The 15,000-nt window shown below is 36.3% G+C and overlaps 1 protein-coding gene across 13 annotated transcripts in view; it reads right to left on the bottom strand.

Annotated features, from left to right (window-relative positions):
• LOC106880564 (latrophilin Cirl) overlaps positions 1-15,000 on the bottom strand; it is a 445,635-nt gene that overhangs the window by 386,213 nt on the left and 44,422 nt on the right. For 7 of the 13 annotated variants that reach the window (XM_052970092.2, XM_089356448.1, XM_089356441.1 and 4 more), the window contains exon 2: positions 3,122-3,148. The exons of the other annotated variants lie outside the window; for them this stretch is intronic. The gene's annotated coding sequence lies outside the window, so the exon portion shown is untranslated. The remainder of the gene's footprint in view (positions 1-3,121; positions 3,149-15,000) is intronic. 13 annotated transcript variants of the gene reach the window in all.

Below are 15,000 nucleotides of genomic sequence, written 5' to 3'. Positions count from 1 at the left end.
TGTGTGTGTCCACCGTTTGATAACCAACACCCAATGTCTGTTTGTTTACATTCTCGTTATCTAGCGGTTCGGGAAAAGAACCTGATAGAATTAGTACCAGGCTTGAAAATAAGTGCTGGGTTGATCTGTACGACTAGAACCATTGAAGGCAATACCCCAGCATGAGCGCAGTTCCGATGACTGACTCAAACAAGGAAATGATAAAAGACGGTAACAACAACAATTACCACCACCACCACTACTACTACTACTACTACTACTACTACTACTACTACTACTACTACTACTACTACTACTACTGCTGCTACTGCTTTCTTACCACAACATACTGACCGAACATCAAAGAAGGTTTCAATTCTAACGTACCGTCGTGCTATGAAGGATAAAAATACATATATGAAAAAAAATCGCTTTTGGAGTTTTGCGATAAAACGTATTTCACGTCTTTTGAAATTGGCAGCAAATGTTTCTAGGCGTCTTTGGGCATTATGCTGTGGCCTTAATGCCACTTCTATGTACTGAACTTCCGGTGCTAATTCTGACTTGGTTGTTAGAAGTGTGTTTTAAAATGGCTTTAAGTATAAGAATGCGCATGCAATTGTGTGTGTGTGTGTGTGTGTGTGTGTGTGTGTGTGTGTGTGTGTGTGTGTATGTGTGTGTTTGTATCAATGTATACGTTGTTTAGTTGTGTGAGTTGTGAGTTAGACAAAAATGCTTAAGAAAGGAGATTGCTAGAAAAGAGATGTAGTAAGAGAGGCAGAAGTAAAGAAGGGAGAAATATATAGAAATATATGGAGGAATCTAATGGATGTGTATTGTACAGGAAAATGGAAAGAGGGAAGAGAAGAGAGAGAGAGAGAGAGAGAGAGTAAGAAGAAAAAGGGGGTGAGAGAGAGAGAGAGAGTAGAAGAGGGAGCTAGAGAGTAGGAGAAAGAGAGCGAGAGAGAGAGTAGGGGAGAGAGGGAGTGTAGGATAGAGAGAGGGAGTAGAAGAGAGAGAGAGAGAGAGAGAGAGAGTAGCAGTGAGAGAGAGAGAGAGAGAGAGAGCAGGAGAGAGTAGGACACTGAGAGAGAGAAAAGAGAGCGGGTAAGAGAGAGAGAAAAAGTAGAAGAGAGAGTAAGTGAGAGAGAAAGTAGGCAAGAGGGAGTAGGAGAAAGAGTAGAAGTGAGAGAGAGAGAGAGAGAGAGAGAGAGAGAGCAGGGGAGAGAGGGTAAGAGAGGGTAAGAGAGGGTAGCAGTAAGAGAGAGTAGCAGTGAGAGAGAGAGAAAGTGAGCAGGAGAGAGAGGGAGTAGGAGAGAGTAGGAGAGAGAAAGAGAGAGAGAGATAGCTAGACTGATTGACAAACATGCGCAAACACAGACAGTGAGATAGACAATATGTTGGGGAAGGTGCGGTTAGTTAGAACACATTTCACAAAAAAACGCTTATTGTCAGCATATGGTTTCACTGATAAATCCACTACAACATCTAGTTTATAGATAGACATATGTACAACACACACAGTCACGAAGTTCAGTAGAAGCTTTGAAGGATTCTTAAGAAGAAAAAAAAAATTGGCGCTCAAATCTAAACGCTCGAATTCGTACCAAAATGGAGTGAGTTGGGACATGTTAATTGGTATGTTTAAGGACAACAGTAACTATAGGACAGTCTAAGTCTGAGAGTTATAATGGCTTAGTTTTAATTTCCAATTCAATGGTGTATTTTATTACGAATTTTCAATTAGACATCATTGTTCTTTGAGATTTTAGGTAAAGTTTTTAGGTAAAGGTTACCTTTTTGAGTCATACCGACTCATAAGGGTCGGTTTCCAGGTTTCCATGGCGTATAAATCTCCCACCTGGATGGGACGCCGGTCCGTCGCAGAATTACTCATTTTTGCCAGCTGAGTGGACTGGAGCAACATGAAATGAAGTATTTTGTTCAAGAACACAATACATTGCCCGGTCCAGAAATAGAAACCACAATCTTACAATCATGAGCCCAATACTCTAACCACTAAGCCACGCGCCTCCATAGATAAAGTTTATGGGTTCAAAGCAAGCCCTTATATTTATCCTGGTTTGTTGGCCAATAGATCATCAGAAATCTATTGGCCACCTTATCTTCTCACTGTTGTACATATATAAGTATAATTATTCTTATTCATGTGGGCGTATTTTAACATCATCTAATATTGTGAATTTGAGAAGTACAAAATCTTTGCTCGGAGTACGTTTTAAGATCTTGCTTCTAGCCTCTTTATCTTCGCAACAGCATAATAGTGTACCTTTTTCCTTACCTGAAAAATATGCAAGAATATATATAGTCCCCTAGTCCTGCATTTGAAGAGTCTTCATACTCTTTGTTCTCATGTTTCTTAAGAAAACGCCGCCACCAATCTTTGGTTTTCTAATCAAAACTACGCTATCATCACAGGCTAAATCGACTCGCATATTCAAATGCGAAACGCCCAACATCTTTTCGTGTTTAGGTGCTGCTATATGAACCACTTTACTGGTGATAGTAGGTTAGTTGATAATTGTTTCAAGTAGCTCCTTTCAACATCTACTTATTGCTCATGCAGTTAGGATCTCAACATATGTAGTGCGCACAACATAAACTGGAACGCAAATTATCTGCTGCCCCATTCCGATAATTTTCAATTAAACAATCAACACTCAAGAACGTTCATTGCTAGGTATAGGCTTCACCAAATAAACAGAATATTTCCATAAATTAAAAGTTTGCTTTAGGATATGAAAAATACAGAAATTTTTCTGTGCGTTTGAAAGCCTTCTGCACCGATTTGATGTCAAAAGGTTTGATTGAAAGGATCTCACAAGATAGCAGAATCGTCCTCACGAGGTCCTTTGTTTCTGCTGCAGTAGCTACCAAACACAAAACTACATCCTTTCTTATGTCTTCGAGGAAGCCAACAAATGTAAGACACAGGCTGAAATGACAGACAGTTATGAAGAGAACCACCAATAACTATTGTAAAGGAAGGCTAAAAGTTAAGCAAAACAATGAGGCTACAGAATGCCATGCTCAAGCGATAGAAAGAAAAAACCCCAACAGGGTAAATAGAATACTGTTAATACAAAAGCAAATGTAAGCCGAAACAAAATACTGTACATACCCAAAGTGTACTGAGCTGTACTCGTTACTGCAGTTGAAGTACGCCAAAGAAATAAAAACAAAGAAAAAACAACTGAATAATAATAATAATAATAATAATAATAATGATGCTGATAATAATAATAATAATAATAATGATAATAATGATAATGATAATAAATATAACAACAACAACAACAACAACAACAACAACAACAACAACAACAATAATAATAATAATAATAATAATAATAATAATAATAATAATAATGATAATAATAATATTGGTTTCAAATTTTTCCACAAGGGCACGAATTTTGGGGGAGGATATGAGTCGATTACATCGACCCCAGCGTTCAACTGGTACTTATTTTATTGACCCCAAAAGGATGAAAGGCAAAGTTGACCTCAGCGGAATTTGAATAACTACAACAACAACAACAATAACAATAATGATAATAATAATAACTGCAACAGTAGCAGCCACAACAATGGTGTTTTCTTTTTAGTGGGGCATCAGAATCCAAAACTCTGGCATTAAAACAAGAGCAAAGCGCAAAACAGTGGGAACTTAGATTAAGTAAAAGAAATGCGCAATCAAATAAAACTACAAATAATAAATGAATGTCAACAAGAAAAGATCCCTAATATGGACAAATCTGTGGTTACCTCGACATACCACGCACAATGTCTCAGATTACTCAGACATTTTAAAAGCACGAATACTCTCTCCCAGTTTCTTGCCAACTGTTTATGATCACATAATCAGAATAGGCCCATTTAACCTCATCAATCTCGTCAATCTCGTCGCCTTTAATAAAAACATACTAGAAGGCAGTGAATGCCTCCATTTTCAGCCTCACTTTTCTCTGAAGTGGAATTTGGGGTTGATGAGATAAGGGTAATAGAAGAGATAGAGTTTGTTTCAATTGTCTCGTTGAGTCAAATTATTAGGAAGGTTTTAGTATTTGGCAGCTGTGTGTATCTGTTGGTGAGGCAGATAAAAGTTATCATTAAGTCCATACGGACGGACGGCTCTGACTGATTGCATCAAGGACGGTTTTCGTCGCAGACACGCCCACATAATCAAGCTTTATAATGCATTTAAAGGTTACAAATATGTTTTGCCTTTTGCATCTCGGTAGAATGTGCAAGGGAAAGCATTTCTGTATATTGTTCATAATTCACGACCTGAATGTCTCCTAAGGAAAAGCTGCGTCGAACAATAAAATACAAGCACTTCATTAAAAGGAAATAATAAACACACGAAAAAAAAAAGAAACAAAAAAGCAATAACAAACGAACAAGAAACAGAACAGCAAATCTTGTCGAAGCAGCATCAACAACAATGGGAAGCTGGATAAATTGTAAAATGTCGACAACTGAGGTGTTTACGTGTTAAGATATTGTTAAACCCAAGGCGCCATTTGATCTACAGATACAAGAAGGCCTCTTGCTTCTCTGAGGACTTGTTTATTCTTTGTATGTAAACCTTGGGGTTAGATAAGAGACTGGTGAGCGCTGGCAGTGTTGGTGAAGTGTTATAAATGTATGGTTGGAGAAGTGCGTGGGAGAATTAGAATTTGATGGGTGTATAAAAATAATGTTTCTAACAAGAGACAGAAAGATAAGAGAATTGGGATGGCAATAATGATAATAATAATAATAATAATAATAATAATAATAATAATAATAAGAAGAAGAAGAAGAAGAAGAAGAAGAAGAATAGTTGATGATGAAGATTATGAGGATGATGGTGGTGGTAGTAGTAGTAGTAATAATAAAAATAATAATGATACTGGTAGTGGTACTGGTGGTGGTGGTGGTGGTGGTGGTGGTGGTGGTGGTGGTGGTGGTATGTGTTGGACGAGAATAGGGGAGTTATATTTATTCGTCGTTTTGTTTATTTTAGTGAGGTCATTTTGCTGTCTAGCTTAATTATAAAGAGGAAAGATAGTAAATAGACTGCTAGATAGATAATCAACTTAAATAGACCAATAGAGAAAGAACAAACTCGACAATGATAGATGAACAGGAACATTTCCACACACACACACACACACACACACACAAACAAACAAAGAGAAAGATAGATAAGTAGATAGAGCAAACGGGAGATAGATAGATAGATAGAGAGAGAGAGAGAGAGAGAGAGAGAGAGAGAGAGAGAGAGAGAGAGAGAGAGAGAAGAGAAACTATACATAGTTGATTATGTAGCTTATAAACTCGTATTTATAAATGAAGCTTACCTTCGATAAATTCGGGATCGATAAAATAATGTCCCCAACCAAGAGCTGGGGTCAATTTAAGCGACTAACAACCTCCCGCTGAAATTAATGGCCTTGTGCCATAATTTATATTTTATCTTTTACTTGTTTCAGTTATTTGACTATGGCCATGCTTGGGCACCACCTTGAAGGGTTTTAGTCGAAGAAGTCGACCCCAGGACTTATTTCTTTTAATGTCTAGTACTTATTCTATCGGTCTCCTTTTGCTGAACCGGCACGCTACGGGGACGTAAACGCACCAACACCGGTTGTCAAGCATTGTTGGGGGACAAACACAGACAGAAACACACACACACGTATGTGTGTGTGTGTGTGTGTGTGTGTGTGTGTACAACAGGTTTCTTTCAGTTTCCATCCACCAAATCCACTCACAAAGACTTGGTCAGCCCGGGCCTATAGTAGAGGACGCTTGTTCAAGGTGCTACGCAGTGTGACTGAACCTGGAACCATTTGGTTCCGAGTTCCAAGCTTTTTACCACATATCCACACTTGCGCCTGTGGAAACCATTATTTTAATTCGCATCAGTAAACAAAATCTCAACTGAAAACGTTTTATTAAAACAAGACTACATAAATGTTGGGTTTATTTTAGATATCATCTGTTCCATCAAACCTCTTATTTTCGTATCTCTTATGCATTCTGGTTTTGTCGATAATGAATTGTAATCTGGAATTCAGTTTCCAGAAATTCATTTGTTTCTTCAATGGTTTTAGTTTTTTGAGATTCTGTTTTCTGCGGTTTAGCATAACCACCATCATGAAATTAGCGAGGTACTTGTATATCCCGATGGATATCCACTTTGTAACATGTTAAATTAATTTTTGACAACATCAACTCTTTCATCTTCAAGCTGAGTGGCTTTTATGAAGACTTTTTGTTTCTTCGAGATGTTTAATCAAATGTGTTATGGCACTTAAACTAAAAGGATTATTATGAAAGCTATGGTGGCTCTTATAGCCATAAATTGTTGCTGTGACATTGTGTGTTACGTTTAAGATAATAAAATTTAAGTTACCCCCTCAGTTTTGTATTCAAAACTATATTAACCTCTACAAGAAATTAATAAAAGCCATACATGTAATCAAACTCGTACGCCCACACTACACATACCGACACACGAATACGTACATAAACACACATATACATACACACTGTTTTATACTCATATAAACGCTTAGTATACGCTAGAACATAAATGATTAAAAACACTGCAGTTATTTTGTTCATCTTGTTCCTCGTGTGTGTGTGTGTGTGTGTGTGTGTGTGTGTGTGTGTGTGTGTGTACGTGTGTGTGTATGCTTATTTACGTACACGCACGCCCACACATATGACTTTTTCAATTACTACCGGTTACAAGACCGTTCTATACAACGTTCCACACATTATGGTCACTTAAGTATAAACGTGACGAATATTTGAATGACTGCTGGATGTGTGATTGCATAAAACACACACACACACACACACACACAGAGACACACAGACACACACACACACACACACACACACACAGAGACACACAGACACACACACACACACACACACACACGCACGCACACACACAGAGACACACACTCTATCTACCCGCCTTTCTTTCTTTCCTTCCTTCTTTGCACCTTAGTATATTTGTATGTATATATATATATATATATATATATATATATATATATATATATATATATATATGTATGTATGTATATATATATATATATATATATATATATATATATATATATATATATATATATATATATATATATATATATATATGATAGGTAAAATATGAAAGCATATATAATTTACGGTGCAGTACCTAAGATTGGCGACAGAGCAGTCAGCATATTAATATATAAACACTACCACATGTATTGAATAATCACTTCTATTTCGTTTTTTCGTTCGTCCGACTCATACACACGTATACACTTATTCATATGCACATGCATACATAGCCATATATATATATAATTGATTCCTTGATAGACTGAGAGAAAGATGTGTACATATGATACGGCGAACGTTAATGACAGAATAAAAAAAAAAACGTACGTAGACAGAGAGATAAATGTAAAAGAAGGAAAGAATATATACAAAGGGATAGAATAGATTATATAAAATATCCTTATATAATCCTTTGGCCCTCTTTGACTCCTGAAAACAATCCAATACAGAGTACTGAGTCATGCAATCATTCGAACAACACATACGTATAATGCTTACGATTGGTAACACATCAGTATGAATTAGTGCTGTTTGCTTGCTTGTGTGTGCGAGTGCGCGCGTGTGTGTGTATGTGTGTGTGGTGCGGAAAACGTAAGTATAGTTTCTACGTGACATTATATGAATACTGAAGACAATGTACGCATAGGCTTCCCGTGGTGAGTGCGTGTATATACTATGTGCCACCGGAAGTATATGTATATATACACACACGTAAACATTATATATAGATATATAAATATGCGTATATGTATGCATGTATGTATGTATGTGTGTGTGTGTTTATATATATATATATATATATATACACATATACATATATACATATATATATATGCATATATACATTTATATATACACATGCATAAATACATACAAACGTACGTGCACAGCTTAGAAGACATTAACTTCTATAAGCAGATTATAAATTCACATTTACACCAATAATACAATAATAATTGATCTACTTGATTTGATTGCACTGAAACGCTTTGATTTGAAGTGGGTGCACTGAAAATATTATTGAATATCTGGAAATACTGGGGTTTTCAGAAAAAGAAACCAACCAGCTAACAATGTACATTACAAATATAATCTGTAAGAGGAATAGTAAACATATGCAAGACCTTTCACAAGTTTAAAATGTGAATTTCTTTTTGTTAACTACATTCCAACGACGAAGCTTTGTATGTATGCAAGAAACCAGTTCCTTCCTGACAGGGAGACTTCAAATAATCAAAAACAGAGGAGAACGTACACACACACGCAGACACGCGAAACAGCTGTAAGTCATTGTCCCATTTTCGGTCACCAGATATCCTTTTTTAATTACTGATATGACATAATATATCACGTGTTTGTATGTTATTATTGTCCCTTTAGTTAACAAATCAACAGTTAAATTGACACAGTACAATGTCTGCAAGTTGATGAATACCACCTATTCCCCTCCATTTTCTTATAGCTATATATATATATATGACTCCTATTTCTTCTCTTCATTCCTACTCTCCATCTCTCTTCTCTTCACTCCTACCCCCCTTCTCCTTCCCCCTTCATCGTCACCCCTCCCTCGTAACTCCACCCCACCCTCTGCCTACCAATAGACCCCACCTTTACCCTCACCCTAACCCACACCCCACCCTTGCTTTTCCCACTCTCGCTTTCCCCACCTCCCAAAACGATCACACCACACCACATACCACTACACCATACACCACCATACCACACAACACATAACATCACACCACCATGCACACACTAGCACTGACCACTTCTCAGCCCCACATCTTCACACCGACACGCACACATACACACGCACACACGCACACACACACACACGCACACACACACTATATATATATATATATATATATATATATATATATATATATATATATATATATATATATATATATATATATATATATATATATATATATATATATATATATATATATATATATATATATATATATATTATATATATATATATATATATATATATTATATATATATATATATATATATATATATATATATATATATATATATATATATATATATATATATATATATATATATATATATATATATATATATATATATATATATATATATATATATATATATATATATATATATATATATATATATATATATATATATATATATATATATATATATATATATATATATATATATATATATATATATATATATATATATATATATATACATGCAAACACGTATAACCTCAGCCCTCCTCTCATGTGCATATTTGCTTGCGTATATATTTGTGCATTTACATGTTCGTGCTAGTTTAACTGCTTCAAAGATTTAGACTCTAAATTTTAAAGAATGACAATCGTGCTGAGCACGTTAGAACTCGGAACCACAATCAAAAGGCAGCGTTGTCGTGGTAGTGTTTCAGCTAGCACACACGTCTGCAAAAATGAAACACTTGCGGATTCGTCGTATCCTCATCCGTGAAGGTACACAGAATACATTGGTATAAACGGAAGCAATAGCAATTTTCTAGTCATACGTGCGATTGCGTCCTCTGATGAAATGCCACTGGTGTGTCTAGCTTTTGAAAGCTTAGTATGTGCCTTCATCGTTACAGAAGCCAAAGATTGAGCGGCACTGCATCTTAAGAGGAGAGTTTAGTATCAATGTTTTCACACTGACAAATTCTCATCAGTCTTGATGGCAGTGTGTCATATATGTCCGGATATCGAATAATTAATAACTAATTCGCCGGGATCAAAATCATTGGTACTAGAATATTAATTTTATTTCCGTTGAAGTGCATGCGTGTATATATGTACGTACATCCATCCATCTATCTATCTATCTATCTATCTATCTATCTATCTATCTATCTATCTATCTATATCTTTCTCTCTCTCTCTCTCTATCATCTATCTATCTAAATGATATATATGCAAATGTCTGTACATATCTGCATATTAAAGTACGCACATACGCAATGAGAAAATCATTTTGCAAGTGGCTTCTAGAGTTGCGAGAAATAGCAGCGGAATCTCTCTCGAATTACTTCATAATGTATTTAGAAAAAGGAAGAGCCCAGTGGATTACATAGTCTGAGGCTGATTATGTCTAAGAAGACAATGTTTATAGCAAGGATGTGATTAATCGCACGTCCGCCCAGACAAAGCAGACCTGGGCTAAACAACAACCATAGTATATATATATATATATATATATATATATATATATATATATATATATATATATATATATATATATATATATATATATATATATACATGTGAGAGTCGTGATTTGTGTACATGTTTACGCGTATGTACATGTGTGTGCGTGTGTGTGTGTGTTTGTGCGTGTATGTGTGAGCGTGCGGTCTAAGTTATTTATAATGTGATTTCGTTGCTATGACAACTCCGCCCTACCCGAGGGTACAATGGAGGCTGAGAGATTTGTGGGTGGTTACGTTAAATGTGAGAAAGTGAAAGGGGTGGGCAGTGTAGGGGAGGTCAACAGTACTTGAAGCTCATCACTTGAATAAGTATCTGCGTGCGTGTGCGCGTGTGTTTGTGCGAGAGAGAGAGAGAGAGAGAGAGAGAGAGAGAGAGAGAGAGAGAGAGAGAGAGTGCGTGTGTATGTGTATATGGAAGAAGGACTTTTGCGCGTTTATGGATGGGAAGGGGATTTGGGTGGGTTTACAAACACGTGGGGTAGCGAAAGTAGGAGAGGGAAAGAGAGAGAGAGAGAGAGAGAGGGGGAGAGGGGGAGAAAAGAGGAAGAACAAGAAGATTCTCACACCCTTCGCCACCACACGGACACAGACTTATATACTCAAATACAATGAAATTGCGAGGGATTGAGACACACAGAAGGCTTATATATATATATATATATATATATATATATATGTGTGTGTGTGTGTGTGTGTGTGTGTGTGTGTGTGTGTGTGTGTGTGTGTGTGTGTGTGACTGTGTGTGTGTATGTATTTCTATATATATGAGGAAAGAGGAAGAGAGAGGGACACCTTGGAAAGTAATGACAGTGATAGGAAAGCAGAGTAAGAATGGGAATTACAAGGCAAGTGGAGACAGAATCATTACTGATCCCACTGTTTTAATATATATATATATATATATATATATATATATATATATATATATATATATATATATATATATATATATATATATATATATATTTATATATGTATATATGTATGTGTATATATATATATTATATATATATATATATATATATATATATGTATCTATATATACATATATACTCATAAATATAAACACACACACACACATATATATTCTACAAGAGGACGGGGAGGGAATAAGATTTGGAAGTTTAATTAAAATACTTCATCACCAGCTAAACATACGGCTGGTTTGGTGGTGGTGGTGGTGGTAGTTGTGGTGGAGAATGTGAGTGAGTGATTGAGGGAAGGAGAGGGAGAGAGAGAGAGAGAGAGAGAGAGAGAGAGAGAGAGAGAGAGAGAGAGAGAGAGAGAGAGAGAGAGTGATGGGGAGGTGGATGAGAAAGACGAATGGCACAAAATGAAAACAATAACAACCGCGGTAATAACATAAATAAGTGAATAAATAAATAAATATTACAAAAAAAATAATAAATCCCAAGTTTCCCTGAAAAATAGGCGATGCACGCCTGTATCACAAACACTCTCGTACTATCATCCTGTCGCCTTTAATTCTTAAATCTATCCTCTCACCCATTCACCGTGAATTCGGGGACAGTCAAAATGTCATTGTTAGGCAAATGCTAACTGCCGCCATCTTGAAGTCTAAACCGAGAAAAAAAAATCGATTAGAGATTTGTAATTTCTTTCTGTTTTGCTTCCAATCTTTTTCTTATTTTTTCCCCCTTGCTGAAATTATTGCCTGCTTTCTTTTGTTGCTTGTTTCTTCAATTTATTTAGTAAACGAAAAGCCAGAAAGATAAAGGAAGAACAAAATGTCTGGCAGACGATAACTCCGGCATCAGCATTATTAGCTACAGCAATAATAACTACAGAAGCAATAATAACAACAACAGCAGTAACAAAATCGACAGTAAAAGATCGCAGGAACTAAAAACTTCATCGACATATTACAAGAAAAGGCCACTATTTGATCTCCCAGTATTCCGCTCCACATCAGTCGTGTTTGAGAAAAGATGGCGTGGATAGATGAAGAAAAAGTTGTAGTAGTGTTGATGTTGGCATAGATACAATTTGGAATTATGTAGTATTGATAGTAGAAAAAAAAGCCAGGAAAAAATGAAAGAGAAAATAGAAAGAAAATAAGTGAAATATATAAAAAAAAAGAAAAAAACGAAGTGAAAGTATAAGACCAAGAAAGAAAAAAATGGCGAAGAATGAAAATGGTAGAATAGTATTAGCTTCTCTTAATTAAGCATAAAAAACTTTTATAAAGAGAGACGTCGCTGTAATTTGAACCACCGACCATTTTCATACTGATACTTATTTTACCGTCTCTGTAGAGATCAAAGACAAAGTCAACCGAATTGAACTCATAAAAGCAAGCAATCTACGGTAGCTTGGATTCCCTAACGAATCGTATCTAGAGTTTCTACTGACTAAATTGTTTAGAAACGCATAACTACATCAATGTTATCAAAGACGATGACATCGACGACGACGACGACGACGACAATGCTGCTGTTGTTGCTGTCGCTGTCACTGTCGTTGCTGCTGGTGATGGTGGTGACGCCGAGGCAATCTGAATACTATTAACGCAAATGTTGTAACTAGCAAACGATAACAACGCAACTTTCCTCAGTTCTAATTTCTTCTTTGTATTCTACAGCTGCAGTTGACTGGAAGTTCTGTTACTAAGAGCAGATGTCATAAGAAAATCAAAGCTCATCACACCTAGAAATTGCAACTGTTAGTTAAGAGTGGGAGATGCGATAAGAAACTCTCCACTCACCGCATACACTTGTACTCTACCAACCTACATCTGCATACAGATGAAATGTCTAGCGCTAAGAGTGGCAAATGTCAAAAGTAACACTGTAAACACACACACACACACACACACACACACACACACACACACACACACACACACACACACACGCGCACACACACACACACACACACTCGCATGCATCCTGTACCTGCCATTAGACGAAAGTTTTGCTGCGAAAAGCTGAGACGTTGTGAGAAAATATGGGTCTACCAAGTACACATCTGCAACACAGGCAGTAACCAGCAGTGAATGCAGATAGAGGCTGTTTGAATTTCCTTGTAAAAGCAGCTGATTCTAACGTGAAGAGAATACGAGAAGTTTGGGGTTCTCACAGCAGTCGACGCAGAAGAGTTGAGGCTAGATGAAGTAGAAAATACAGCTGCTATTACTACCGCTACTACTGCTGCGGCTGATGATAATGATGATGATGATTTCTCTAAGTAGAACCAAAATCTTAAATAAAATCCAAAAAACTTGCGGTAATCTGCACCGAAAATACCATTTAGTAAAGTTGGCAAATTCTAGATAAGTCTGTATGACGAATCGCTATCACTGTTGGTCTCCTTGCAGCATATGAATTTATCTAAATTTCTGAACTTCATCAAGCAAGTACAGTTAAGTGTTTTGACATAATAATGCCTTCACTAGGATAAGTAATTAAAATTCAAGTATTAGAAAAGACGAGTGTTGCTTTCTTTTTCTTTATGCATATGACCGATTTATGAAAGGAGATAGGTCAGCTGAAATAGATCGATATTCTAACCTAGTATATGGTTGATACTTTTTACAGGAGAATGGCGAAAAGGGAGAAAGGATAAGACATTGGAGGGTTACCTCATGTGTTTTAAGATCAATTTTGATGTAGGATACTTGGGTCTCTATGCTTCATAGCACCAAGTTACAGGATGTTATTGGAAAGTTATCTACGATTGACTTAAGTCTTATCTGGAGTGGGCGGGAGATTTATTTCTCATCCTCTTAACGCTTCAGAAACCGGTGAAAATTCACGGTCCAATTGATTCTTAGGATTTGCAAAATAATTAACTGATTCCATGAACAGGCTCCCACAAGAACATTTTACATCTCTATGATATATATATTTTTTGCTTTTGTTTTTAACATATGAAAATGGTTGTATTTTAATAAAGCTCACAGATTTGCAAGTTGTGACGTTTATGCCTTGGCCAAGAGTATTAGAGAGTATAATATAAAGTGAAAGACCACTTTATGGCATAATTGGTAGATAGAACGACAATGGTATAGATAAACATAGAGATATGTGAAGAAGACGGGCATAGAGATAGATAGATATAGGACTGACAAGTATCAAAAAAGAAGAGTGATAGCTAAGTAGCTATATAAAAGGAAAGATAGATAAGCGATGAATTCAGATAGGTAAAAATGATATACGGCCAGCTAGCCTGATTTATATATTGAAAGTTATTAAACAGAGGCCGGAAAAGAAGAAAAATTGAAGAAAAGAAAAAAAACTTTCCTGCCGTAAGAAATTTGAAGAACAGCAGACGACAACGATGACGCTAATACAGAGGACTAAGGAAACAGTGAAATGACAACAACGAAGCGGAAGATAACGATGATGACAATGATGTTACCCTTGACGATTAACGGTCACCATGACGACGTTAATGATGAAGAAAGAACAGAAACTGGCTATGACAGAGCGCGCTATGCAAAGATCCATGCAAGGGTGTTGACATGGTCAAAAACTTCGGGTTCAAATGGAAGACAAGACTGAAGTTTAGAGAAGAGTGGAAGCACATTGTAACTGGTGATGTATAAAGACATTTGGTCGACAGAGCGATAGAGTGAGAAATGTATGTGTGTGAGTGTGTGCACGACGCGTGTGTTCACACACATCTTCATA

This window comes from Octopus bimaculoides, chromosome 8 (assembly GCF_046866305.1).
Source record: "Octopus bimaculoides isolate indiv1 chromosome 8, ASM4686630v1, whole genome shotgun sequence".
NCBI classification, from domain to species: domain Eukaryota; kingdom Metazoa; phylum Mollusca; class Cephalopoda; order Octopoda; family Octopodidae; genus Octopus; species Octopus bimaculoides.
This window is presented reverse-complemented; position numbering and strand designations above follow the sequence as displayed.